Genomic DNA, 15359 nt, shown 5'->3' with positions numbered 1-15359 from the left:
TGAGAAAGTGAAAGGCGGCGTCGGCGACGTCAGGCGGCGTCAGGCGGCGTCAGGCGGTGTCAGCCTTGGCGCATGCCTAGTGAGAACCTGTTGGGCTCCGTCGGCGCATGCCCAGTAAGACCCGCTCGGCTTCATCCACGCAAACGCTTTTCCGGTTTTCGCTGGTTGGGGAGGAGGCCGAAGGGAGGAGCAGGTAGAGGAAAGGAAGGGAAGGATGGAAAAATGGAGAAGGCCCTAAGAAAAAGAGGGCGGGGCGGAGCCGAGCTGAACCGAACCCATAGAGCAGAGCTGGAAGGGAGCGAACGCAGTAGTGCATTGCTTCTTGTGAGAAAGGGACCCCTTCTTTTAACAACAGCCGCTGAAGAAAATGGAAAGCAGTTTGACCTAGCAGATAATACAATATACCGATAAAAATTGCAAATAGATACCCGCCCCAAATATCACATTTTTAAAAAAAAAATAAAGACCACAGAAGAGACATGCTTTTTCAAAATTGTGGGGAGAGGGGAAATTTCTTAAAACCAGGGATGTAGTAGCTCACCAAAAAGGCAATTTTTACTACATACAAGGAGCTGGCCTCTTAGGAAAAACTGGGTTCAAGTGCCATCTCTGACATTCTGGCTGTGTGATCTTAGGAAAGTCAACTGAGCTCTCTAAGACCTCAGTATCTGTCTCTCTAAAATGAAGGAGCTTAACTAGATGGCCTTGGAGCTCTTCTGGCTCTGGGTCAACGATCCTACGAATCCTATGAACAGTGGCTGGAAAAGACTGAGCAAGTTGCATTGCTTCTCAATAATCCGGGCGATTCTAAAACTAGAAATTGCAGAGCTTGTGCTGAGCTGCCTTGGTAAAAGGGAGTTTCCTCCCTGAGAGGTCCCTACAACAATGAAATCAAAGACACAGCCTAAAAATATTTTTTTAGGCTTTTGCTCTAGCAAAGTCAATAAAATTACAGTAGAGAAACTGTAAAGTAGGGGGGAAAGAGCTTTGTATCAAATAATCAAAGATAATAGTATCTCTCATGTATGGGGAATTGCCACCGATATTTGAGAACAAGATAATCCCTAATAGATAAAAGATATTAACAAATAGTTTGCAAAAGAATTGCAAAAATCTCCAAGGCAGTAATAATAAGTGCATATTAAAACTGTGGGGTTTCACATCATGCCCTTCAGAGTGGAAATAGGACAAAAGACAAAAACAATCCATGTTGGGCTTTGGGAAGACAGAACACAAATACACAATGAGTAAGATAAGTAAGTGGCCAATGGATAGGGACAGTTTTCAAAAGAAGAATTGAAAAAATTCTCCCAATCACTAATAATAAGAGAAATGAGTATTAAGATAATGCTGAGGTTTCACCTCAGGCCCTTCAAAGTGGCAAAGCTGCCAAAAGACAAGTTGTACATGCTGGAGGGACATCGAGAGGTCAGGAACACTAAAAGACTCTTTTTGGAGATACGAAGACAAAAAGTGAAACAATCCTGACAAGGAGTTGTGGGATACAACATGAACATGTATAAATATATACAAAATTAAATACAAAATAAATACAAGTTTGTTAGGGTCCTCAGAAATTCACGTACTAGAATGTCTCACATTAATAGATGGAAGCAATTGACTGGGGTTATAGTAGGGCCAATTAATCAATCAATATACTCCCAAAGAGAATTGCTATAACAATTGGGTTTGTATTTCTAAGATATATCCACCAAATTGATCCTTTACGTAGTTTTAAAATTTTCTTTCTTTTTTTAACCTTTTTAAAAAAGAGACTGGCTCTCCCTATCTCCTCCAGGTGCAATGGCCTCTCATCAGCATGGAATCTTTGACCTGCTCATTTTTTCAGACCTGGGCCAGTTCACCCTTCCTTAGACAGTTTTGGAGGCTCATCAAACTGGTGTAGCACTTACTGTAGACACTCAATTGGTTTTATAGCCTATTTCAGCTCACAACTCCCGAGCTCAAGTAATCCCTCAGCCTTAGCCTCCTGACAAGCAGGGATTGCAGGCCACCCACCCACCCAAATACAGTATATTTTACAGTTTGGATTACTTCCAAATATTCCTAATCCTTAGCAACTTTAATGCTTTCAAACTGTGCTTTCTGATAGCATTTCCCATAAGGCTGTTGTACTGTTTACGAAACCCAAATTAACTCCTTGACAAACCAGAGTATACACATTTGAAAGCTTATGACATTAACTTGAGGAGCCCTGTTTTCCAAATAAATATCTCTACTCTTTAATGATTCCTGTTATAAATCAATCACAGCATTCACATGAAAGAGTATCTAACATAATGTTATAAATGCCCCAAATAAACAGTACTTCTATATAATAATTTCCATACTTATACTGCCCAAAACCTATAAACATAGCACTAACATAAAACAATGTCATGGATTTATGACATAAACATGAAATAAAGCTTATTGCCAAGCTAATAATATTAATCCAGTTGAAAATTGAATCTCCTAATCATCTACAGGGAAACAAAAAAATTCATTCTATTCATCTACCAATTTTAGCAGTCTATGCTGATTGCATTCAGAAACTAGCATAGAGGATTTTTCCTGCTTTTAATATCACACACACAAAGGTGGAGCACTAGCAATCCCAAGCACAGATCAACTATTCCATGAATAGTAACTGTCCTCAATTAATCAAACCCAATATTGATGGAAAACCCAACATAAATGTACTCAAACCCAATATAAATTCAGATTTTAAACTTCTTAAATTTAAAAGTTGCTACATGATTTCAACTTCTTTTCTTTTCTTTTTTTTTGTTAGGCAATGGGGTTAATTGACCTCTCCAGATTCACCAACTTCTTTTCCAAATTCACAAGAATACTGTTATCCATGAAGTTAGGCTTTGAAATCATTAGAAATCTGAAAACTAACTCTCCAGGGAGTAAACAAGTGTTTCTCAGAAGGGAGTTTGCAGCTCTGTCGTAGCAATCTCTCTATCACTACTCTCCTCTTATCTCACTGATGTCTAAAAAAGCTTCATTTGTTTTTCTACTTAATGCAATCCAGTATTGGTCCCTGTTTAAGTGAAAAGTCACTTGTTCTATCTTTCTGATTTTGGAGAATCAGAAATTGAAGACACTAATCTGGACTTTAAATGAGTTTATACTACTGTATTCAAAGTTGTGTTTTTAGAATTTTCTTCTTTCAAAAGCATCTCTATACATTTCTTGGTTTTTTACAGTCGAGCTTCAGGTGTATATCTCATCAGTATAAAAAACATTTCATTTCTTTTAATTGTCTTGACCAATTTTCCATTTTGGGGCAGTCCAAAATCAGCCCTACTTTATTCTCCTTCCACCTTTGCTTCTGACTCTGAGGACTTGACGACTATGTCTCAGCTGCCCTTTCACCCTGGAATTTCTCTTAGTGCCTGAGGTCTTCTGGCCCTGATATGTCCCTGCACCTCTTTAGTCCCCTTGTCTCACTGGTAAGTTCCTTCTGGGGCCTTCATTTTAAGACAGGCCTAAGCCTGCCGAGCTTCAGGAACTGGGTTTTTTTGTTTTGTTTTGTTTTGTTTTGTTTTCTTTCTTCTATTAGTATCCCCAGGGCTAAGCACAGTGCCTGGTACATAAGTGAGCTCTTAATAAACTCTTGTTGCCTTGACTTTTTTTTTTTGAGTTATTAACTCTGTTTAACCCGGACTGCTGTAAATCACAGTATTGCATTTCTATTTATACTGATTCAGCATTTCATTTTCTTTTTAATACTGTTATTAATTTCTAAACATATGTTCTCTGCATTCAAATCATGTTTCAATATTATGTTTCAGATCAAGTTTCCTTTTTTTCCCCCAATAAATCATTTTTGCTAATTAGCACAATATTCCTATTCATCTCAAATTTAAGGCAAAAGTTTACTTTTAGGCAATCAGACTTGAAACTTTCAGTTTTATTGCCAGCTTCTCCTCACCAAAAAAAAACAAAACAAAAAACATTTTCAATTTGGTTTCTTCAACAAGAACTAGCAAATGCACGGTCTGTTCTAATACCTTTTAGGTGATTTTGCTTCTAATTTACCAGGCAATTAAATTCTGCCAAATCATTCAGAAGCTTACTGTGGTTGGCTAAACTCAAATCTTAATGTGAAATTTCACCTTTTTTAAAATTACTTACCCTTTTTTCTGAGGCAATTCCTTTTCTCCAGGCTATTTAAAAGGAAGCCTCCTTCTCTTCAATGTAGAGAGAAGAGGAAAGTTAAGGCAATACTTGCAAGACAGGGTTCTTAAGCTGCTAGAAACGGCAAAATTTTAAATTGTGAAGTGGTTACAAAGGCCCTTTTTTCCTTCACTTTTTTTGTAGTCAGTGGAAAGAAAACTCTTAAACTGGCTTCAGTTGTGTTAAGCATTGAGTATTTTTTTTTCTAAAGAGATTTCCACATAGACTCACAGAAATGACAAACAATCTGTTGCTAGCAAAAAAATCATTCGTTACAACCAAACAATCCATCGACTGCACTTTTTTATTTTTATATTTACATTTTTTAACACTGATTTTTAAATTTTGAATTCCAAATTCTCTCCCTCTGGTCCCTCCCCCACCAATTGGTAAGGCAAGCACTATGTGCACTCTTAATTTATATTAAATAATCCTTTTTTGGAAAACATGGTAGACAATTAATTTTGTCCAAGAACCTTCATGTTTTATTTCCCTAATTTATATTGTATTTATTATTTTTTTCTTCATGTTGATATAAATGCTGATTTCCTGGGACAGAGACATTTTTATATGTTTTCTTCCCCATTCTGAGCTCCCACCCCCAACTTTTCCTAAATTGGGCACTCAGTACTGACTTGGTGGTCTGGTCTGCATGGTGGAGGCTCTGTCGTCAAAGCTCACTGACCTGATTCCAGCTTCCATCCTTTAACAGGGAACCTGGTCTTTTTTTCTGGGAGAAAGGCATTGTTAGCCTTGTTTCCTATTCCTGAGGACTGACTGTTTTTAAAGTTAAGTTATTCTCAAATAGGAAGATCTGTTGACCAGTTTGGGTCAAAGACTCCAAAATGACCAGAAAAATATTTTGAGCCAGCATTTCTGGGGGTATGGGGGTAGGGGAATCTGTGTGCTCTTGTGGTCACACATTCTTTACTGTGGAGGATCTATTCATTTGAAGATCGGTCACTTCCTAGGCCTTTATACCTCTAAACACAAAATGACTTGATATATATTAAACTATTTAATATTAAACAATGAAAAAAATGTGGCAGTTAAGTGGCCCAGTGGATAGCCTGCTGGGCTTGGAGTCTGGAAGACCTGAGCTCAAATCCAGCCTCAGATACTTACTAGCTGTGTGACCCTGGGCAAATCACTACCCTGTTTGCCTGGAGAAGGAAATGGCAAAATCACTCCAGCATCTTCGCCAAGAAAACCCCAAAGAGGGGTCACAAAGAGTCGGAGATGACTAAAAAACAACTGAAGAACAAATGAAGAAAATACCAAATGTATCATTTTTATCCATTTGGGAATCCCTGGACAGAGAGCCATTGGGTTCTTTGAAAGAGCTGGAAGCAATTAAACTCCTGTCCATGGACTAGGTGCTTAGTCCTTGTCCTAGGCAAGATCTGCTGTACAATCTAAAAGGGCAAAAAAAGCATTCCCTTCAAGGCATCACAAGCAGTCTGATATAATTAAATTGATTTAATCTCAGAATAGGTAGGTGACTTATAGCTGTTAGAAGAAGGGTAGAAACTGGCATAGTTGAAGTCTTACCACATACAACACACAAGGTAGCTACAAACACCTAGAGACACTTACTGGCTACATGACCCTGAGCAAGTTACTTAGCCTCTTTCTGCTTCAGTTTCGCTTCTGTAAAATGGGGATAATAATAGCACAGAGATGTCATTAAGACCAAATGAGATAATAATGGTAAAGCACAGGACCTGGCACATAGTAGGTACCTGATGAATGCTTATGTCCTTCTACCTAGAGGCAGCTAGGTGGTACAGAACTCTGGGCCTGGAATCAGGAAGACCTGAGTTGACCTACCTCCCAAGGTGGTAGAGAGGCTCAAATGAGATAATATTTGTAGAGCTCTTAGCACAGTGCCTGGCACATAGCAGGCACTTAATAAATGCTTGTTTAGGGGCAGCTAGGTGGTGCAGTGGATAGAGTACTGGCCCTGGAGTCAGGAAGACCTGAGTTCAAATTCGGCCTCAGATACTTGACACTTATTAGCTGTGTGACCTTGGGCAAGCCACTTAACCCCATTGCCTGCAGAAAAGAATAAATGTTTGTTTTCCCTCTTTCCTACAAATACAGGCATGAATAGAAATATGCATAAATACCTCCTTCTATGTGTCTGCCAGATTTGGCCTTTCTTTTTAAAAGGTCAGATTCCAGGAACCTAATTAGGAATCAGCAAGACCACACAGCTGTGCTCCAAAAAAACGGCTTGTAAGTGTTTTAAAGGTCTCCTACTTCTATTTAGTTAACCATAGAAGTCTTTAGAAGAGAGGTAGTCCTGGGCCCATGCTGGCTTTCTATTAGTGATCAGAACCCAAGTCTAAAAGACACTAATTGTTGATGAAAAAATATTAATACTCAATCCTGTTTTAGGCAGAAATCTACCAGAAACAATTTTTATTAATTTAACATGATTCTAAAACTGAGGATTTCTAGCTTCTATGCCTAAAATGACATAGTTTCTTACTCTATGTCAGGTGCTGTGCCAAGTTACAAATATGTCTCATTTGACCCTTACAACAACCTGGGGAGATAGGTGTTATTATTATCCCCATTTTACAGTTGAAACTAAGGCAGACAGAAGTGAAGTGACTTGCCGAGGCATACATCTAATAAATGTCTTTCTGACTCCAATTCCAGTGCTTTACGCAGAGAACCACCTAGCTACCCCATAATGGATGATGTCATTGAAGAACCTCTCAGTATTCTGTCTATGCCAGATGAACCTGTATACCAGAGAGCAGTGGCTTTCTTGGCAGACAGAGTGATTGTGGGGTAATTCGTGGAAGGACTTACAGCTAGTGGTAAATTTAGGTTTCATAATCCTATACCAATCCAATACACCAAAGATTATAAAACTCAATAGGTTTTTTTCCTTCTATTCATTTCCTTTATCAGTGTCCTGCTGAGTGTCTTCATGTCTAGAATATTCATGAGAATGAAATTACTCAGTTTTCTGTGGGGTTAAAATGCCTTTTGTAAAGACATCAGCAGAAAATGAATTCAGTCCTTTTAATGAAGTTTCTAAGGCCCTATCTCCAGTATAAAACATGGGAAAAGGTTTCTTTTCTTGGTAGAGGGAAGGGGAAGGAATAAGCATTTATACAGTAGTTATTGTGTGCCAGGTACTATGCTAAGCATTTTTACAAATATTATCTCATTTGATCCTCACAATAATCCTGTGAGGTGGGTATTGTTATTATTCCCATTTTACAGTTGAGGAAAATGAGATTAAATGACTTGCCCAAGGTTACATACCTAGTAAGTATCTGAGGCCAGATTTGAGCTCCAGCACTTTATCTACTGCACCACTTAGCTACTATTGTAATATTAAGCTTACCACAATTGTTTCTGCACACTGAGGTGCCACTCATGTAAAGTAATCACTTCCTCTTAGGATTTTTTTTCCCATTTCTAAGAGACAATATTTTCCTTTGGGTAGCAAAAGTATTGAATAGAGTATTTCATTTTTTTTACTTCATTTGTAAACTTCACATTTTTAGTAGGCACTTCTGTTGAAGATTTACACTTGTAAATCTGGTAAATGAGAAGCTCAAAACTGATAACTCTGGAAAGTGGTTTCTCTTGGCTTGTGATGCTTTGTCTTTAAGTGGGATACATGACTGACCATACATTTGAAAGGGGAGAGCTTCTCCTCCTACTTCAATTAATGTAATCATAAAAGACGGAGACACCTTGAATTGAATCCATCAAGCAAGAAACAGAGTAAATTAGGTGTTAAAGAATTAACAATTCCATCCCCATTAATTTTAACCCCATTTTTTTTAGCCATTGAATAAAGGTAGAAGCATCTCTGGGCCCATAAATAAAAATATTTGTATCCCCAGCACTTAGCACAGAGCCTGGCACATTATACGTGCTTAATAAATATTTGTTGACTGAATGAAGTATTTCAACAGTTTAGCCATGTAGGACTCCAAGTTTAGTAATAAAAGAACTAAGAGTTGGAACCAGGTCCCCTGAGAGGTAATCACTCTTGGGGGAAGGAGAGAGTTTCTCTCTCTCTCTCTCTCTCTCACTTCTTCTCCACCCACTCCCAACCCCCCCCATCTCCGTCTCGGGCTCTCTGTCTCTCTTCCCTGTCTGTCTGTCTCTGTCTCTGTCTCTTTCTCTTTCTGTGTGTTCCTCCCCCCCCCATCTCTTTCAGAGCATTGTGGTGAAAGTGATAGAAATGGGGACATTAGGAGGGGCAAGGTAGTTAGAGGGAGAGATGACAGGGTTGGTTCCAGATATACTGTGTTTTACATGGTTCATCTAAGTAGAAATGTCTAATAGTTTGAGATCTAGAACTGTTTACAGAAAGAACTGTTAACTGTGATATTCCCAGAGTCTGAAATGGACATACATTTCACATTGTGAGGAAAACGTTCTCTATGTTTACAAATTACTGTATTTAAAAACTGGTCTAATGTGTGTTACAATGTTCAGAAAGGAAGTGGTTGTGCCTTCAGAAGATTTCCTGAAATTGGTCCAGAATGAAGGAATGCTACATTGGCAATGCTAGTAGGAACAAGGATGCTATTGTACATAGAGAAGTTGAGTAGGGCCTTGACCTGTGATTTCACTCACTGGTCCAAGGAATGAACTCCCTAGTGAGTGAACAATGCAAATCAGCACCTTTACTGAAACTTAGAGGTTTTTTCTCCTTAGTCAGATACATTTTGGGGGAGTTTATGAGCAAGATTCTTATTATGAAGCAAATTCCCACCCTCTTTATTAATCTCTTTCTCTGTCTCTCTCTGTGTCTCTCTCTGTCTCTGTCTCTCCTTCCCCCCTCTCTTTTGTAGGTTTTATTAATCTAAGACTGTTATACTGTGTGAAGTTGGGGAAGGGATGACCCAGAGGGCCCAGCTCAGTTATTGATGGCTCTGGATACCTGAGCAGTGACAGCAGGGGGTTCATGGGAGGGGATGGGGTACCTGGGAGATGGGGGATAGATCTATGCCTTCAGTCCCTTCAGTCCCCAGATCAGGAAGAGAACACTAGTCTTGAATCAAGCTATGCTTCACCTTAGCTATGTAATATTAGGAAGTTACCATAACCTTCAGTTTCCCTATTTGTAAAAAGTGGAGTACATGGTCTTTCTAAAAGGTCCTTTCCAGACCTGCTGTTTTGGGCTCTAAAGTCCTTTCCATCTCTAAATCCTTTTGATTCCCTTCCCATGCATCAGAATCCAAACTGGAGATGGAGCCTAGGAAACCTGGGTCCTCTGAAAGGTCCATGGCTGAGAAGTCAGGATGCCTGAGTCCTGCCTGTCCCTGGAGGAGGGAGAACAGGTCACCTGGGTTGATCAGAAGGATCAGGGGCTGAAGAATCAGCAGGATGCCTGGGTTCTTTTGTAGAGTGTGGGGCTGGAGTTTTAGGCCACCTAAGGGGGAGGACTGGGGACAAGTTGGACTGGGCAACCTTCCTGGGGGTGGGGGGCATGTCAGTGTTTCTGCTTCTTCTGCATTTCATTTTGGATCCAGGTTCAGCAATGGCTCAGGTTAGTATAGACACCAGGATACCTGACCAGAGCACAGTATTCCATGCGCCAAGACACAAGGCCCTTCAGGGCCCCATTATATATCAAGGGCACCCCACCCCAGTCATCCTGGCAGGAGTCCTTCCCACCATTCTTGTCCTCAGCACAGACCATGCTTGGAGTGATGGCTCCTGGGTAGGCATTTTTGTATTTTTCCTCAGATGAGATACTGATGTTCACACAGTATAAGGTGCTGGGAAATTGGGCAAACTAACTGGAAATGTTACCCCAGCCTGACACTAAGCAAGTTGTCTCAGGATAGACAAAGTCTTTTGCCAGATTAGTGGGTTGAACTTTGGGGGTCAGATTCACTGGTTTCTCTAAGTAAAGTAGAATGAAGTCATGGTTTATGGGATTGAGATTGTACTTAGGGTAGGGTACCTGGTGGTCCACCCTGACAAATTGCTGTGAGGGCTCCCGGTGCCCAAGGGTATGTTTCCCTAGGATCATCCAAAGGTTCTGGTGGGCACAGTGAGCAGCTGTGAAGACTCACTGAGTGGGCAGCAGGACACCCCCACAGTGGAACCTTTAGTAGATGAACAGAGATGCCTGCCAGGGCTAGGAGTGGGGAATACACATTTGACCACCAATGATCTTGTGCTCATTCCTTTTGGTGATGGCAAAGACCAACAGAAGCAGTGATAAGATCAGGAACAACATAGTTGAAGGGGGATAGGGGAAAAGATCTAAGGGAAACAGAGAAAAAGAGAGTAACAGAAACAGATGCTTTGAAATATAGATACAGAAATTAATCAAGTGAGACAGAGACAAGCCTAGGTACTAGGGAGGGTAGTATAAACTAGGAGAACAAGGCAGGAAAAGCAGATAGAGATCAACACGCAGAGAAAAGAAAGAGAGCCAAGATGCCAAGCGAGAGAGGTGTCTCCTCTTGGGGTGTCTTGCAGAGAAGATCTGGCACAGGAGGAGGTCTGTTCATCTCTGTCTCTTCCTCTGTCTCTCTTGAAAAAAGAATGTTATTCCACCCCACATAATGCAACTTTTAGTCTATGGGAGCTGCCTAGACCACTGAAAAGTTAAGCAACTAACCCAGGGTCACAGAGATATTATGTATCAGAGAAGGCACTTGGACCCACATCTTCCTGGCTCCAAGGCTGGCTCTCTATTCACTGTGCCTTTGGTAATATAGCAACATAAGATCAGAAAAGGAGATGGAACAATCATATGGTGAGAGTAAGGAATGGACAATCCGAACTCTCTCTCACTTCCTATATTTAATCAGTTGCCAAGGTCTGTCATTTCTACCTTTGCAACATATCTCATATATATACCCCCTTTCTCCTCTGATACTGCCACCAGTCTGATGCAAGCCCTCATCATCTCACACCTGTCTTATTGAAATAGCCTGCTGGTTGGTCTCTCTGCTTCAAATCTTTCCACACTCTAGTCCATCCCCAACTCAGGTGTCAAATTGATCTTCTGACAGTGCAGGTCTGACCATGTTACCTCCCTCCTCAATAAACTTCAGTGGCTCCCTAACACCTCCACGATCAAATATAAAATCTTCTGTTTGGCCTTCACAGCCCTTCATAACCTGGCCTCTTCCTACTTTTCCAGTCTTGTACCTCACTCCTCTCCACATACTCTGCAATCCAGTAACACTGGAGTCCTTGCTGTTCTTTACACATCTTCTGACTCCATGCATTTTCTCTGGCTTTCTCTCATGTCTGAACTTCTCTCTCTCTCTTCTCATCTCTGCTTCCTGAGATTCTTCAAGTCTCCGCTAAAATCCTACCTTCTGCAAGAAGCCTTTCGCAGTCCTTCTTCTTTTTAGCACCTTCTTTCTGAGATTATCTTTAATTTATCCTGTATATATCTTATTTGTTCATTATTGTTTGCATGTGCTCTCCCCATTAGACTAGAAATTCCTTCAGAGCAGACTGTTTTTTGCCTTTGTATCTCCAGGGCTTAGCCCAGTGCTCAGCACATAGTAGGCACTTAAATAAATGCATGTTGACTTGAATTGAACCCTACACTGTTCTCCACAGAATGTAAAGTGAACTAGAGCAAGGCCTCTAGCAAATTGAATAGATTTGCGATGAACAATCTATGGGAGAACACAAAAGAGAATTACATGAGATGTGTTGTAATCTTCATCAATGAAGAGAACGCTCACTGGATGAGATCATGGATCCTTTGAAGTATCAAAGTATATCTTTTGGTACCCAGTACAGTGTTGTGGGGTTTTTTTTTAACATACTAGGCAATTAAACTGTTTGAACCAATGAGGAAGAAAGAGGAATTGTATAGGAGGAACAGTGAGATGGCTAGTTTGACTGGATCGTAGAGTGTGTGAAGAGGAGTAATGTATAATAAGGCTGTTCCAAAGAGAGGGAAAGAAAAATGGGAAAAGGACACAGGATTAATAGACATGAAAAGGAGAAAATGAAAAGAATGGAAGGGAAAAGAGGGAATGGAAGTTCAAAGAGTTTAGGGACTTGGTTCCCTATATTATACAGAGAAGTAGAACAAAGGTTGCCAGTTCTATTAATCTCTTTCAGTCTTGCTCCTGAAGTAAGTTTTGCATTCACCACTATTCTCATTGTGGAAATGGAAAGGATTTGAAATGAATTTTCTGAGATCAAATCACATAGTAGATTGGGGTCTTATGGTGGCATCAAGGCAAAGGAATTAAAAAAGATAGATGTAATGCCTAAGAGTTTCTCTGGCTAGCTATCACAAAGAGCTAAGATAACTCCTGGGTTTATCATTCAATCAATAATCAGTAAACATTTGGGCTCCAATGTGCCAGACACCATTTGAGGCACTGGATATACAAAGACAAAAGTGTTTTGTGACCCTGCCCTTAAGGGGAGACAACATGTACATATATAGAGATATACAAAGTAGATACCAGGTGATGGTGGTGGAGAGGATGAATACCACTTGCAGCTGAAGGGTGGGGTCAGGAAAGGCTTCATATAGAAAGAAAGCGGTGCATTAGTTAAGTCTTAAAAGGAACCAGTGATTCCAAGAGATTAAGGTAAAGAGGGAGTGAATTCCAGGCATGGGGAACAGCCAATGCAAAGTCATGGAGATGGGAAATGAAGTGTTATATACAAAGAACAGTAAGAAGGCCAGTTTGATTATACTGTTGAGTGTGTGAAGGGGAGTAATGTATAATATGGAGGGAAAGGAAGAATGCAATAGATTGTGAATGGCTTTAAATGCCAAACAAAACTGATAGGCCATTCCCTCATCCCTATGGGGAAGAGGCCACACAGGTGTTTTGGGAGCAGAGAGCAGCCTAGGCCTGGAATGCCATCAGATGGCAGCAGAGAGCAGAGAATAGCCTAACAATGCAATCCAGCTGTCCAGTCTACCAACAAGTAACTCAGTGACATCACTTGACCAGCAGGTAATGCTGACTACTCTGCAAGGAGCAGGAAATGGCAGAAAGAAAGTTTCATTTGGAACATCAGCCCTGAGAACATGACTTACTTGGACTATATCTGTTCCTTAATGCACCCTAGCTATATGCATTCTCTATGTGTGTGCCCATCTCCTACACATGTTCCGAGGTCACATGTAAACCATATACATGTTCTTGCATTCACCAATAATGTAAGAATCTGTAGGACAATATATCTCCTTGTCTATGGGGGAAATTTTCCTCATCATTTAGTTTGCTATATTATTTAATTAAATGTCATTTGCTTTGAACTAATTGTTGTCTTGTTGGTCAGGCAAAAGAAACACCAATGGGGGCTCATGATTTGTGTTTTTCAGTGGTTGCTGATCCAATGAATGCTGTCAACCTGGGGTAGCTTTTACAGGGATCATGTGTGAATGAGACCTAAGGTTATAAGATGAAAATTAAAGAAATAAAAAGGAGAGAAGAAGATGGAGAGAGATAAGGGAATATACATTAGATAGTATAGTGATGAGTAATGCAGAGAAATGAGAGGTAAAGAAAAGGTGACAATTATCACTTTAATTCTTCAGATGTAAGGTGCTACCCATTAAATGGTGTAATGAAAGAGAAAATTGACTGTGGTTTGTTTTTGGTGGTTATAGTAGTCAATGAATAGACTATATAGGCAATAGAGAGACAGATATGCTTACAGATGTTAATATATATGTGTGTTTTCACAATTCTCAGAAACTATCAGCTGTCATTCATATTGACCAGGATTATACAACATCCTCAACAAATGATCATCCAGCCTTCAATTGAAGACCTATAGGGTAGGGGCATCCCTGATCTCCAGAGGGCCCATTCCACTTTTGGACACCTCTAGTAGTTAGGAAGCTCTCCCTTACATCCAGCCTAAATTTGCCTCCCCATAACTTTCACCCATTGTTTCTAATTCTGTGCTCTGGGGACAAGCATAGAACATCTAATCTATATGTCAATTGACAGCCCTTCAGTATTTGAATGCAGCAATCTTGTGTTCTCCACTCTCCCATCCCCTTGCCAAATTATCTCTTCTCCAGGCTTGTGGTTCAGTATTTGAATGCAGCAATCTTGTGTTCTCCACTCTCCCATCCCCTTGCCAAATTATCTCTTCTCCAGGCTTGTGGTTCAGTCATGCCTGACTCTTTGTGACTACATTTAGGGTTTTCTTGGCAAAGATGCTGGAGTGGTTTGCCATTTCCTTCTCCAGTTCATTTTACAGATGAGGAAACTGAGGCAAACAGGGTGAAGTGACTTGCCAAGGGTCACATAGCTAGTAAGTGTCTGAGGCCAGATTTGAACTCAGAAAGATGAGTCTTCCTGACTCCAGACCTGGCACTCTATCCACTGTGCCACCTAGCTACCCCAGGCTAGACATGCTGATTTCCTTCCATCAATGCTGTCTGATGATCTCAAGCCTCTAATTCATTCTGGCTGATTCTTTTCATCTCTATCAATGACCTTCCTAAAATGCAGTTTCCAGAATTGAACAGAAGATTCCAGTTGTGGTCTGACCAGGGCGGAAGACAGTGAGACCATCACCTTCCTGACTCTGGATGCTGTAATACTTCAATGAATCTGAGTGAAGAGCAGATCACAACCCATGACTTTTCATCCTCTGCAAATTTCTTCCTTGCGATTTATCCCAATCTGCTGGGGGCCTCCTTCTAGGACTTTCTAAATTTCACTGGCACTAGTGTAGCACTCAGGCTATTCATCTGTTGTCCCTTGTTTTCTTTTCTTTTCTTTTCTTTTTTTTTTGTCCCTTGTTTTCAAAGCATGATTAGCCAGCTTTCCTTTCTAATCATGTTTCCTCAGTGATATGCCTTATGTGACTTCCTGAAATATATTTTAGTCTACTTGTGCCCATCATGGACCTCTCCATTACCTTTTAGGTTGCCCAGAACTTTGATTCTTTGGAGATCATGGTGTCCCAAAATTCGCAACCATCTTTTTGTCAAAAAGATGCACTTTTGTTCTGGGCAGGAGTTTGGGATCATTTCAACTTTCAAACACAACCTAATCTACTCTCTTCTCCTTATTTAACCCTGTACCTAAATCATTGTACATCTGTAGCACATGTTTTGAATATATGCATTGATTTACCAACTCAATGAACTGGCCATCCAATGAACTGGCCATCCAACTGCATGTTGTAATTTGGACAATAGGCATCCCTCATCC

General features: G+C 40.3%; 1 pseudogene; it reads right to left on the bottom strand.

The window, feature by feature from the left end:
* Positions 1–9664: 9664 nt before the first annotated feature.
* LOC114025136 lies at positions 9665–10420 on the bottom strand (annotated as a pseudogene).
* Between the last annotated feature and the right edge of the window lie 4939 nt (positions 10421–15359).

This window comes from Vombatus ursinus, unplaced genomic scaffold (genome assembly GCF_900497805.2).
Source record: "Vombatus ursinus unplaced genomic scaffold, bare-nosed wombat genome assembly UNPS02004596.1, whole genome shotgun sequence".
NCBI classification, from domain to species: domain Eukaryota; kingdom Metazoa; phylum Chordata; class Mammalia; order Diprotodontia; family Vombatidae; genus Vombatus; species Vombatus ursinus.
The sequence above is the reverse complement of the archived record's forward strand: the minus strand, read 5'-3'. Positions and strand labels throughout refer to the sequence as shown.